This window comes from Dermochelys coriacea, chromosome 3 (genome assembly GCF_009764565.3).
Source record: "Dermochelys coriacea isolate rDerCor1 chromosome 3, rDerCor1.pri.v4, whole genome shotgun sequence".
NCBI lineage: Eukaryota > Metazoa > Chordata > Testudines > Dermochelyidae > Dermochelys > Dermochelys coriacea.
In genome coordinates, this window is record NC_050070.1 from 82,322,883 (window position 1) to 82,337,263 (window position 14,381).

Consider the following 14,381-nt stretch of genomic DNA (forward strand, 5'->3'; position numbering starts at 1 on the left):
TTCCTCAGACGTTCTTGTCAACTGCTGGAAATGGCCCACCTTGATTATCACTACTAAAGGTTTTCTTCCTCCCCCTCGCTCCTGCTGGTAATAGCTCATCTTAAGTGATCACTCTCCTTACAGTGTGTATGATAACACCCATTGTTTCATGTTCTCTGTGTATATAAATTTTCCCACTGTATTTTGCACTGAATGCATCCGATGAAGTGAGCTGTAGCACACGAAAGTTATGCTCAAATAAATGTGTTAGTCTCTAAGGTGCCACAAGTACTCTTTTTCTTTTTTAGTAGACTATGATGTCCTTGCAATTCTGTCTTGTAGCCACCAGGTGTCCGTCGTGCTGCTGAAACTAAAGATTTCCTAATGGTCAGACTTCAAGGGAGTTGAAGAGTTCAAACAATAAACAAAATTACAATTGATTTTTGTGTTTTTAGCTGGACCGTGCGTATCTAAAAATTTGTGTTGCTGTTTTTTACCAACTCAACGTTTTGTACTTTTTTTTCCAAAAAAATATCTTAATTTGATGTATTAAAGTTTTGTTTTGTTTAAAAAAACAAACAAACACAGCTGTTGCATTTATGTAAAGGAGTACAACTCAGTATTCTTAATCTATTTCTCCCTATAGCTGGAATATACTAAATATGGGCCAATATAGACAAAAAGAGGTCAGTAATGAGGTTTTGGTTAACACACAGGACTAGGACACCCAAGAAGGATTCGCAAAAAGAAAAGGAGTACCGGTGGCACCTTAGAGACTAACAAATTTATTAGAGCATAAGCTTTCGTGAGCTACAGCTCACTTCATCGGATGCATCTAATAAATTTGTTAGTCTCTAAGGTGCCACCGGTACTCCTTTTCTTTTTGCGAATACAGACTAACATGGCTGCTACTCTGAAACCAAGAAGGATTGATTCCTGGCTCTGGAACAGACTTTTTGCAAGACACTGGCCCTGTCCAGTCTTTTTTTTTTTTTTTTTTTTTTTTTTTTTTGAGTGTGTGCCTGATAGGAAAAGTAGATACTCTGAGTCTTAGGAGTACATAGAGACTAAATTAGTGTTTTTGAAGCATATTGAAATCCTTAAAGTTCTAAAATAACTGTACCACCCTCACCCTCCACCCCTTCTCTGCATTGGACACAGGTGCCGGTAGATGTCATAAGGTACTTGAACCTATTTCTCTTCGGGTCAGGCATAGAACCCTTTTGTTTATGTGTGTGATAAATGAAGTGTGTGTGTGTGGGGGGGGGAGCTCCCTTTGATGGATACCCAGGCAGCCAGTTAGCTGTAAAATCCCTCTTGGTAGCTGTTCTCTGCTTGCTTTACCAGTAAAGATTTAAAAGTCTCCCAGGTAAAGAAAAGGAAGGGGGCACCTGACCAAAAGAGCCAATGGGAAGGTAGAACTTTTTAAAATTGGGAAAGAAATTTTCCCTTTGTCTGTTGTTCTCTGGAGAAGGAGACACAGAGCAGCAATGTTATAAGCAGGAATGCTGTGTAAAGTTTGAACCAGATATGAAAACCATCAGATCATATCTAGAACTACTTTTAACAATCCAAATATGTAAGTAAATTAGGAATGTTTAGGAAGATGTGATTAGGTTTATTTCTGTTTAATTTTTAAGGCTTGTGGACTCCTTTGTGCTAACCCCAGGTGCTTTTGTTTGCTTGTAACCTTTAAGCTAACCCAAAGAAAGCTATTTTGCATGCTTAATTTTTGGAATTGCTCTTTTAAAATCTAGCAAAAGCCTAAGTTCCAGATGTATTTTCTTCCTTTTTGTTTTTAGTAAAATTTACCTTTTTTAAGAACAGGATTGGATTTTTGGTGTCCTAAGAGGTTTGTGAATATGCTGTTTTATTAGCTGGTGGAACAGCTAATTTCCTTTGTTTTCTTCTTCAGCTCTTCCCTGGAGGGATGGGGTAAAAGGGCTTGAGGGTACCTCACAGGGAGGAATTCCCAAGTGCTCCTTCCTGGGTCCAAGGTTGGGTTTTTATGCATTTCGGTGGTGTCAGCATTTACCAAGCCAAGGTCAGAGAAAAGCTGTAACTTTGGGAGTTTAATACAAGCCTGGAGTGGCAAATATTAATTTTTAGAATCCTTGTGGGCCTCACCATCTTCTGCACTCAGAGTGACAGTCTGGGGATTCAGCCTTGACAATGTGGATCCCCAAAGTCCCAGACAAAAAACCCCAGTTACATACAGAGGAGTTCAGAGGCCATTCATAAAGGAATATTAAGCAAGAGAAGGGGTACAGATCAATCGGCTGAAAGGGCTGAGAGACTTAAGGGAATTCAACAGCAAAACTGTTAAATAAAAACAAAAAAATCCCTTCCCCCCCCAATCTTCAGTGGTGTCCAAAACCTTTCCCCACCATCACCACCCAAGGCCTCTAATCCCGCTAGTGGTGCACGTAAAGATGAGATGCACTAGCCTGGTGGGGTGCGCAGATCGTGGCTGCTCAGTCTGTACTCCCAGCCTGGTGGAATATGCTGCTTCTCAGCCTTCACCTTCCCTCAGGCCTCAATACTCCCATACTCAAGCCTAAATCTAAAGAGTTCATTACCAGTGGGTGCGGAAGGAGTGGGGTCTCAGGCAGAAGAGTTGGGGCCAGGTGCTAGTCGCGTATTGCCCACCGTGGGCAGGGAACTCTGGGTTAGGCAGTCTACAGCTGTTCCCTTCCCTGAAGACTCTTAAGAAGTATGCTGATACTCGGTGAGTTCCCCAAATTCCAAATGTTTGAGTCAGGTTCTAAACTAATCCACTGAAGAATTCCAAAAACTTCACAGCTAGATATTATAGTTCCCTGACTCATTGTTCTGGAAGTGAACCACAATGAGGAATGGGGATAGAGGAGTGTTGTAGGCATATTTCCACTAAACTGGAATGTCTAGTGGCGCCTCCTCCCATCCAATTTCTGATTTCCATGAGTGGGAGGAAACAGTATTTGAAAGGAGAAAAGAGTCCCCACTGGACAATCCCATTTTGTGGGATTATGCCAAACAGAACAGAACCATGACAACACCCATGGGTTATTATCTCTGTTTTACAGAATGGGAAACTGAAGCTGAGAGGTGAAGTGACTTACCTAAGGTTACACAGGTTCATTACAGAGCCAGATTTAGAATTCAAGAATTCCTGACTCAGCCCTGTGAGACCAACGAGTGAATGGACATGGAGACTGAAGTACCCTCTCACACCTAATACCTCCAAGTCCAGGTTGAAGCAAAATGATAGGATTTACACCACGGCTGGCTAGCCTGTGTCTTTTCTGTGGATTAATAGAGGATTGCAGTGTCTAGAACAATCAGTCTGGCACCTTTGCAGATAGTTAATTCACTAAAAAAATATAAAATATGTAAAGAGTGAAATATGGACAGGGCAATTTGAGAAAAAATAATAGTACTAGGGCAAAAGGAAAACTATATGTACAAAGAATTTCAAATTGCTTTACCAATATTAATGCATTAAGCTTCACAACATTCCTCTGAGGTAAATAACTTAATGATCTGATCTAATTAAGACCAATTACAGGATGTTGGCAATAGCCATAACAACTTAGCTAGCACAGTTGGAATTCAGCTGTGAAGCCTATAAGCCTGATAGTTCTGAACAGAACACTACTTGGTGCAAAGTTCCTGATAGTTTTTCATTGAGTCAGCTCATGTGTAATAAAACCACATGCAAAAAGAGACTGCAATAGCATGAAGGATTGCTTTGTGGATATCTGAATTAACATTTTTATTACATTTTGACTGAAAGTCACAGTGCATCTGTAGCCTAATTAGGGAAGAGTCCTAGTTACCATCTTTTATTTTAACCTCATAACCTCTGTCCAATTTGACCCAGCCACAAAAGGCTTTCAGTGTGAGAATAAAACAGTTAAAGCTATCTTTATATTCTAATAGCCTCATTTTTTTCTATCAGACCGAGAAGCAAGTTTAAGCATGATCTTTTCTCTCATGTAAACCTTTTAACAGCAGGATGTTCTATGAAATAGAACAAGTCTGTAGTACATCCCATAAATACACGTTCTTTTTTGCTGTTACAGGATGACTGGTCCTTTTAAAAGGGAGTGGGCTCCAATGCACCTGGACTGATTACTGTCTGCCTAGTAGGGCTTAAAGGAAGATACCTGGGCCTTATAAAGGGGGAGACAGTGGCAGCTAGTTGTTGGCAGATGCTTGCAGACAGTAAAAAGGCTTCTGCTGGGTCCTGAGTCAGCAGAGGAAAGATCAATGGAGTAGGCTAAACTCCTAGGTAAGAAATGCTGGGAGAGCAGGAAGATCCCTCCTCAGGGAAGTGAGGTTGTGTGCAGCTTGGGTCTGAGGTAAAACAACAAACCCAGACCAATCTCCTGTTAAGGGGAGCAGGGCTGGGCCTAGGCCTAGCTAAAATAGGGATGGAAACTTTGTAAGTTTGAAAACTTTCTGTGGAATTTAAACTGGACTGTAGAAGGGGGGATGTTTTCAATATCTGGCCTGTATAGACTTCTGAAGGGGCTTTGAGTGAAAGTGAAACTGAGGTAGGGCTCAGCAGAGCTACACTTAGCCAGAAGGGAGTGCTACTGGGCAAGTATGCCCTTTTGATGTTTGCACATTTGGAAAGCGTGTTCAGGAATGGTATTCACAGAGAATCAACTGCCATAGTGTGTACTTCTTACTTGACCTCAATAACATTTGTTTTTTGTTTAGTATTATAAAAATGAACCTCCCAATAGCTCTAGGACCCCAATCTAGAGAAGCACTTTAAACACATGCTTAACTTTACTCAGATACTTGAAGATAAGCATGTGCTCATGTGCTTTGCTAACTTGTGACACGTGCTCAGTATATTGCAGAATTGGGCTTCTAATGTACACACCATGGGTTCAATGCTGCTGTATCTGTGCATGTGGGTTCAGTGGGATTATGAGTAAAGTTATATATGTAAATGTTTGGAAGAGGTAACATACTAATTGCCTTATCTTTTTTTCTGATGCAATTTTTTATTAAAATTAATCTCTCCATTAGTTTTTAAAGATATCAAATTAGCTCAGATAAGCAACAAAAAGGATTTTTAAATAAGCATATGGGTGGCATGAGTTTCCCTAGTACAGAAGTAAGCATTTTGAGCCAGTAAATTCATTGGCTGAAGAAAGGATTTGATGGGGAAACAAATAATTTTGTTCTAGAAGCTGTATAAAATTAATTTAATTCTGATCACTCTATCAGGGCTAAAAAGACATCCAGATCTTCATCTCACATTGAAGGTTTATGAAAAATTGGCCAACTCATTTAAGGTTCAGTCATGCTTGCATTGAACTCAAAGGGGTTTTGCCAATTTACTTCATTGAGAACAAGACCAAACCTTAACTCCTTATAACTTTGTGCATTCAGTGGATTCTTTATAGTACAGCCTACATATGAAGAGGAAAATTTTGGCAGGGTAAAGCTTTCAATTACCTCAATGAGGGAGCTAAACATGGACATTCTATGATGGCAGCTGGATTCTTGTGAGCTTAGAGGATCTCTTCTATCTTTTGCTATTGATTCAGCAACATAAAATTCAGAAAATATAAGAAGTCAAACAATTAAATCAACAAAATGGCAGGAAACAACTCCAGGGAAAATAAAAGATTAAAGAATTGTGATTTGACACCCTGTCTCTAGCAAAAATTGATCAGACAATCTGAGCTTCCCATTATGGAGTCCACAAAAATAATACCTTCCCTCAGTACTAAAATAAAATGAAAATACCAAAGCAGCATCTGTGGTACAAATAAAAGCTAGAAATATGATAATTCTAAAATGGAAGAAATGCACACAAAGAAATGAAGCTGAAGTTGGAGACAATATTTTACATGAGCAGCAAAAAAAAAAAAAATACAAGCAAGCAAACTCTTTGCAAGAAAAATTTGCCAATGTTAAAAGTAGCATTTTATTCTTTCTTAGTAATCCTGAAGTGAAGGAGACTTGACTTTTTTAAGTGCATTATAGCAGACTTTCAGGTTGGGTATAGTTAAGGTTAAAATTTATGCAAAAGTTAAGGGTTCAGTGCTGCTTCCATTAATCACTGGCAAAATTGCTATTATTTTAATGGGAGCAGGACTGAGTCCATCACATCAATATGTGTTAGATATAATTGAAAACAGGATATTTAATTTTTCTAGGCTGAAATTCCTCCTTGCCATATTGGGCAATATAAAGGAATGTAGGACAGAAGTAGTATTGACTCCTAGATGATTAGGAACAAGAAGAGTAAGATAGTTCTGCACTGCTTGTCTGCTAAAACCTCATACATCAGGTATGTGGTTTTAATACAGCTACATGTAAGAGTATACATCTCAGAATAAAGAATGTAGACCATACTTGCAGGATGGAGGACTATCCTGGGAAAGGAGTAACTCTGAAAAAGATTTGAAGGTTGTGGTGGATAATCAGCTGAACATGAGCTTGCCGTGTGATGCTGTGACCAAAACAGCTGATGAAATTCTAGTATGCATAAACAGGAGAATCGTGAGTAGGAATAGATAAAATAACCTATCTCTATTGGGCACTGGTGTGACCACAGCTGGAATACTGTGTCCAGTTCTGGTGCCCCAACTCAAGAAGGATGGTGATAAATTGGAGAGGGCTCAGAGAAGAGCCCCCAAAATGACTGAGATTAGAAAACATGGCTTATAGGGTATGCATAAGTTACAACAGCGGTTCTCAAACTTTTTTTTTTTTTTTTTTTTTGCTGACCACTTGAAAATTGCTGAGGGTCTCCGCAGGCGACTTAATGATCTTCCCAAATGTAAAGCATTTGGATGAAAGCGCCATATTAAAAAAATTTTTTTTGTTATTAAAATAGGAGTTGTGTGCTCTTATTTGTAGATCAGTAGTCTAGCTAATGTGATGGATGTGTCTTCTCTTCCCTGTCACAGCAGCCCCCCAGCTGGGGCTGGGAAGGAGGACCGTCTCTCCCTGGCAGCCGCAGCTCTGGAGCTGGGGAAAGTCATTTTTCTCTGGCCACTGCAGCCCTGCACGTTGCAAATTCCCACTGCCCTCTCCCACTTACCCCCCTAATCATCCCCAAGGCCACCACCTCACCTTACATGTGCTTCTTCTCCAGGGTCCAGGCACCTACACAGCTCCACTAATTAGGGGAGTGGCCCTTCATTCTCTTGTGTGTGGCTGGTCAGGCGTGCACCTTAGAGGGATCTATCCGCAAGCCACCTGAAGGGAGCTCACAGACCACAGTTTGAGAACATCTGAGCGACAACATAAATTCAGGTTTCAGCCCAAACCCCACTTCTGTTTACGCACATCTCTCAGACTCTGGCTTGGACCTAGGGTTCTAGGATTCTACAGCGTAGCCCATAGAGTGAGCTTCAGCATTTAGACTCAGATCAGGCCACAGTGGAATGGAGGGTTCGAGCCCAAGTCAAGCCATGACCCCAAGGCTTGAGCCCTATTGCTTTGCAGTGTAGACGCAGCCCCGCTTGACTGGATTCTGGGAGTCGGCCAAAAGTTTCTCAAGGCCAGCTTCCTTTGTCCTCTCTATCCCCAGAATCTCCAGTCAACGCCAGTGAAAATGGAAGTAACCCTTCCCTTAGTATACAGCAGCAGCTCAGTGAGTCAGCATTAACCCTTCCATTGTCATCTGACCACTGAGCTGCAAACAGACCACCAGAGAGCCTGTGATGGTTGACAGTTGTTGGAAAGATCACCAAGTGATTAGGGGGTCTTAATGTGGGGGGGAGGGAGGGTAAGGGAGCTTGTGTCCTCCCACTCCACTGGGCTCTGGCCGAGGGCCACCAAAAGACACTAACTGCACCTTCAGTCTGTCTGGACCCAGCAAGTAGACTTCCCTTTTTCCACAGGGGCTGCTGCAGCAACCTTTCTTAGGAGTTCCCAGAGCAGGTCCTTCTCCTTGCCCTATCAGCCCTCATGGAGGTGGATTAACTAATGGTCTATGAAGGTACATTGAGCCAAGCTTACACTGCATTGTGGGCGAGGTGTGAAGGTACTGCAGCCAGTAGGGGTGGAAGGGCCTGCAACAAGACACAGATGGCTCAGTGCAGGAGCACAGAATTAATTCTTGTGGAATTTCGAGGATATAAAATGTTACTTTCAAAACTGAACTTCAATATATTGTGAAAGAAATACTTCCATCCACAGAAGCTCCCTGCAAGCAGCCTGGTTAATTGCAGTAAAAAGTGCTGAGACAATGGTAAATTAAAAATTCAAAGGTATGTTTTTGTTTCCTAAAAGTGGCAGAATTACTTGGATTGTGGGGTGGCAGGGTGGGATGGGACATAGTCAGTGGTCTTGCTAAAAAGAACTTTTCTATTGTTTCAGGCCTTTCCTATTTTGTTCTGGTGGTGCCCTATTGACAAAGGGAGATAAGATTCTAAGCTTCTGGTGGGAAACCTTCATTTTGCTCTTTGAAATGCCCAGATGTTTTTGTTTTTCAATTCAGTTTCTTTTAAGTCTTCCAGGAAAACAAAATAGTTTTAATCATCTATTTCTTCAGGAGCATTTATCAGTGGATGTTATATCTTCAGGCTATGTATTCATCAAATGTTTGTTGATTCAAGCCTTGGGGTTTTTACAGGATTAGAAAATATTACTTCTGATTTAAATATTTTAGATGACAGAAATAAAATTCCAAGCAGTAGTTATACAGTAACAATTTAAGAATAGCCTTGTGCCCAAAGCTGAGGCCATGTCCCTCCCCCACAGGAGCTCGGGCAGCCCCCAGTGCTTGGGTGGCCTGCACCAGGCAGGCAGCACAGTGCAGCCCAGCACCCGCTGTCCCGGCAGCCCTGAGTCCCTTCAGGAGGCACACTGGCCTGGGGGAAGGGCAATGATAGACTGTTTGGGGAGGCACAGCCTCCCCTTGACTACGGTACCCGCGGCCTATAGAATAGCCCAATGGAATTTCTGGAAAACAAGAGCCATTCCTATTTTTCTGGAGTAAAACGTGCTCCCAAGAGAAGCCAATAAAGGACCTCTCAGTATCTATCCCGACATTTGTTTCTAACTGTTCACTGAAGCACTGTTCTGTATGGTGAGCATCATTAACTGTTGGAACAATTTACCAAGGGCTGTGGTAAATTCTCCATCACTGACACTTTTTTAAAATCAAGATTGGATGTTTTTCTAAAGAAAAATGCACTAGGAATTATTTTATGACCTGTGTTACTAGTGTGAAATGTGCCCAAAATAGTTAGTTGAAGGGTTTCTGTTCAAGAATACCACTTCTGCTGTCCATTGCCTATTTTCTATGTATCCAACTCCCCAGGGGTGCATAGCTCAAGAAGTTATTGAAAGTAAAAGAAACTATCCTCTGCTGGAGAAAGGACTTTACAGCTGCACACAAAAACACAGATGAACATTTCCAGTATCACCGGTGTGCAGAGCAGATTGGAGCAGCTTCATGTTAAATGTATGGGACAGCTATTTACTGGAATCAAACTTTTTTTTTTCTTTTTTTCCTTGATAGCAAATATTTTCTGTTTCTTAAATAAGACATGCAAGCTACAGAGGTGATGTATGGATCACAATTCAACAACCTAACTATTTATTTCATATAGTATATATCTATATGCATATTTCATTTCTGAAGACTCTGGCTACTGGGCTATTGCCCAGTTACTCTGGGATATTCTCTTTGGAGATTGCCTAATAAGGAAGGGTCTTTTGTACAGGTTTTGTTGTAATAGTAAAAGATTGAAATATGTCCCCAGCTAGCCAGTAATGGATATGGCTCATAGAACCCGTGAGGTGAATGTGTGCAGATGGAGGAGAAGGGGAAAGAGCTTTGCAGGGAGGGAATGTGGTCAGATAGGTAGCATGGTCTGTCTCTTGTCTTCTGTGTGGAAATGCAAATCAAAAGGACAACTGATTTAATATTTTAAAAATGTTGATGAAAAACTAGTGAAATTTTTTTTACTAATTCAACATAAAATGTTTGCAAATTTTCCTGTGAAAATTTGCATTTTTCAACCTGCTTTTGTGACCACTCTTTCTAGTGAAAGAATATTTTTGTAAATATGGCATTGTACTTCCCAAATGTATCTGGAAAATTGGGTCCAACATATTTGGTCTAAAAATAAATTTAATAGACCCACAAGAACTCTAAAGTATCCTGTTTAAAAATAATATAGCAGTGTAGGTAGCTGGAGGAGGAGAAGAAAAATCTCTCCCTCCCCTGGAAAAATCCAGTAAGTAGGGGAAATACTGAAGACCTAACAGTGGGAAATTTGTGGTGTGATTTGGCAGCAGTTACAGAATGTGATCTAACGGATGCAAATGGAAGATTACTTCACTTGGCAAATACAGTATTAATTTTATTCCCTTGGTACTGTAGAAGATGACTTAGGTTTTTCAGCTAAATTGTACAGGCACACGAGCCCCCTCCTAAGATATCAACATTGCTTCTTTCATTTAACTCCTTCACCTACAAAGATATACTTAGCAAGGCCAACAAATATATTCTGGTGAAATAATATAGTGTGATGAAATGAGACTACAGCAACAGATAAATTTATACATGGTTATCAATAAATATAGGAGAAAAGAGCTTGTAAAATTGTCCAATCATAGTAAGGAGTAGAATGCTACTTAATCTAGTGTTCTTTAATCACCAGATTCAGTGGAGATTTACTGTATGTTTATCTTCAGGACTGGGCTTAACCTTCAGGATAAATAATGCTTTTATGTTTTTTTTTTTTGTTTTTTTGTTTTTTGTTTTTTTTTAAAAAAGCTGCAAGATGGTTCAAGATGAACAAAAAACTGCAGTGTTCCTGTTGAATGATGCGGATGGAAGGGCTGGGTTTGACTACCTATATAATGTCATGGACTTCCAGGCCTGCAGATATTGAAGTATCTGCAGAGGCCACATCTACCGTGCTTTGTGGCAGCCACTTTCTTCACAGACTCTCTAGTCGTGTCTGGACCAAGCTTCCAATGACCCACAGAGGATAGGATGTCTGACCAAGGCAGATGGCAAAACAGAAACTCCTCTGTATGTCCTCTACATGTTTGAGGCACTTTCCTTTTGAAGGACCTGTCAGTATTATCCAGCCACTCCCCTTCAGTAGTGTTTCCTGGGGAGGATTTGGTCCTGGGTATTTGTGCTGGGGTAACAGAGACATTGGACTTCTGCATCAGTACTCAGCCCTTCACACATGCTGTGAGATTAGTAGACATTTGGATCTGGATCTTGGGGCATCTTTGGGTTAGGAAGTCAGTATTCCCCACTCACTAAGCGGGAAAGCAAATCTCATCTCCAACAGGAGTTAAAGCAGTGGCTTTCTGCTTAACTTTTGCCCTCCTGTGGCATTTTTCTCAGTAAGGTATGATTTAACCACCTTTGTATATCAAGAAATATGATTAGCAATGTTTTCTTAACAAATTTTGCATTACTAATCATACCAGGAGACAGAAAAATGGATGTCTGGTATCCTTTTGACAACATTTGTGGTGTTAATCACTAACCCTAACAGGAGTGCTCCATGGAGGTTGTTGTCTTGCCCCCAATTTAAACAATAAGCTAGATCTATACCTACGTTTCTCAAAGTGGGGGTCCAAAAGGGGATTGCAAGACTATTGTGGGGTGGGGGATGTGGCAATCACCTTTTTTCCTTGCATTCAGAGCAAGGGAGAGTATGCAATTTCCTTTAATCTCTTTTCTCTTTCTGTTTTTGAAATTATCTCAGTAATATCAACCACTAACATAAAGAAGAATTCAAAACCATTGAAATAATGTCATAGGATGGATTTGGCAGAATAGGTGCAATACAAAGGAATTGGCTCCCTGGTGTATATTACTACTTTTCAAGTGGCTATTTTGTCCCACATTCCTTGTTTTCTCAGCAGGATAGATTTATAACCAATCTAGAGTGGAAGGGAGTGAACTCCTATAACAAAAATATTTGTAATGCCAAAGAACTTTGGGCGGTATAGCACTCCCCAATTTGGAACCATATTATCAGACAGCATTACAATGAGTCATCATCTTTTGGCAGCCAAATCCAAGTACCTGACAGTGGCTGCATATAGAATGGGGAGAAGCTTTAAACAATAAGCTCATAATTACTTTTAGACAAAGTCTAACAAAACAGACCTATTTTCTGTCCTTCTTTACATTGTTAGGTCAGAGCATGCCCTTGTGTGAAGTCAGTGGAGATGAATGATTGTAAATGAGGCCAAAATTTGGTCCCTGGAGGCTTACCAAATATATATATTCTGTTGTGGGAAGGAGGGAGTTGCATTTTTTTCTTTGTTTTCATGTTAATGTTTCCATTGATTCATTTTGCATTTAATGTAACTAATAAATATTTTTTTTAAAAGTACAAAGTACTGGTCAAATTGGTGTGCACGGGAAAACCCATGAAAGGAGAACAGGTTACTCTTATAATGACCTAGTTCCCCTCAATTAGGATGAAATTCTGACCATGTTGAAGTCAATAGCAAAACTCGCATTGAAATCCTAGTCCAAAAATCACTCTTTCCCCCAGATTGCTTCATTGGGAGCTGAGGCCTTTTCCACAGAAAGTGTGAAAAGACTTGGTTGCTAGAATCTATGGATACCCTGAGATACATATTAATCCTTACAAATTATTTCCCCAACTGTTCTCTGGACAGTCAGACCATATTCTGGTCTTGTCTCTTGTGAGAAGAGATACAAAAGTGGATTGTGGATAACCTTAATATCCATCCTTTAATATGTTTTCTGGGTTTTGAGAACATGCAGCAGTGGATAATAATCAAATAAAAGCCATAGTTCTACTATTATATGCTGCTAAATACACCATTGTGATCAGGACAGGTAGGTGAATAGGGACAGATTTAAGAGGTAAACTGCAACTTAAGGCAGGGGTGGGGACCTATTTGTCCCATCTTCCCCAAATCTCATGTACCAGGCATTTGAATGGGGCCAGTGTGGGTGTTACAGGGCTCCCACCACATAACCTATAAGTCATGGTAGGCTCTCCTCAGCCAATCCTAGGATTCAGCTCACCAGACCTGTGCCAGTTTAGCTCTAATGGGAAAATTTCTTGCCTGACCCCAAAACAGACAATTGCTCAGAGCTGCAGCAACCTAAAACTATAGTTCCTATACTACAAGAAGGAAGGGTGGGACAGCTAAAATGGAGTAAGAGGCTCCAAAAGACTTGGGCAAAGGTTTCAATTAAAGGAGAAGGGGGGGAAAGGATGAGGAGCCAATCAGCTCCCATCTCTCTCTGATTGCCCAATGGGAGGCAGAGAAGTCTTTTTAGGAGGAAGGGCCATCCCTGCTTTTCCCCCTAATGGGTTTCTGGAGCTGTCCAAACCATGTCTGGTCATATGAAGTTTCCCACTTGCTAAACTGGGTCGTAGCATTCTGCTCACAAGCATTACAATGGAAAAAACAAAAGTATTTTCAGTAATTAAATGGAAATATTGATCCCACTAGTAGCTGTCTAGATAAATAAAGATATAGTTATTTGGCTGTGACAGATGGTATTTTTTCAGATGTAATTTCAATTTATGCTTATCTTGTTTCTGTACTTAAGGAAGGATTGTTCATACCAGGATAACTTTGCCCATCACATAATTATTCATGCTTTAGTAATCTATTGATACTAATATAATCTTGTATAACAGATATGTGTAAATTTAGAGATCCTTCAGGCTATTTTAAACTTGTTCTTGTCTAAATAGCTGAAGTATGCTCAAAGCCCACATGGTTTAACTTAATAGTTAACTCTCCTTTATTTATTTTTATTCTAATTTAAAATGTATTTCATGAATTATTTCATTTTAAATAGGTATATAAAAATTATCACAATTTCTCCCTCCCCCCCTTCTATTATATTTCAAATTATAAGAGTAATCCTTTGGTGCTAAAACAGCCTTCTGGGCATCAGAAGTTTTGTTGGTTTTTTTCTGGCTCTGTCACTCATTGTGGGACCTTGAGCAAGACACAACTCAAAAATGTCAGTGTCCACTAATGTTTAGGTGCCCAACTTCATGCAGTTAAGGCTTAATGTTTGGAGGACACTGAATTCTAAAATATGTCTGTGGGGATCTTATTGACTTGCATATCCGAGAGTAAAAATATTTCTCATTTAATGTACTATTTATTATTATTTGTATAGTGCCCGGAGCTGGATTTACACAGTGGTTTTCAGGGATGCAGCCAGTGGCCTTGCATTTGAGAATATCACGTTCTGCGGTGCAATCTAGACTAGTAAGGGACTGTGTCACTGCCTGCCCTGTTACGTTGGTGGGGCCTCACAATGCTTTGCTTCAGCTTCCAAGGTGGGCCCCTCACAAAGAGCCCAACAGCATGCAGATCACACCCTGAGTATCTGTGTATGGCTGCAGCCTGCCACCAACACTCCAGTCAACACTCTGACTTCCAACAGCCCTGAT

The 14,381-nt window shown here is 40.4% G+C and overlaps 1 long non-coding RNA gene across 1 annotated transcript; it reads left to right on the forward strand.

Annotated features, from left to right (window-relative positions):
• The first annotated feature begins 4,132 nt into the window (after window positions 1-4,132).
• On the forward strand, window positions 4,133-12,317 carry LOC119852642. Its single transcript, XR_005291755.2, has 4 exons — window positions 4,133-4,252; window positions 7,839-8,207; window positions 9,263-9,406; window positions 10,727-12,317. It is a non-coding gene; the product is annotated as an uncharacterized LOC119852642 (long non-coding RNA).
• Window positions 12,318-14,381: the final 2,064 nt, after the last annotated feature.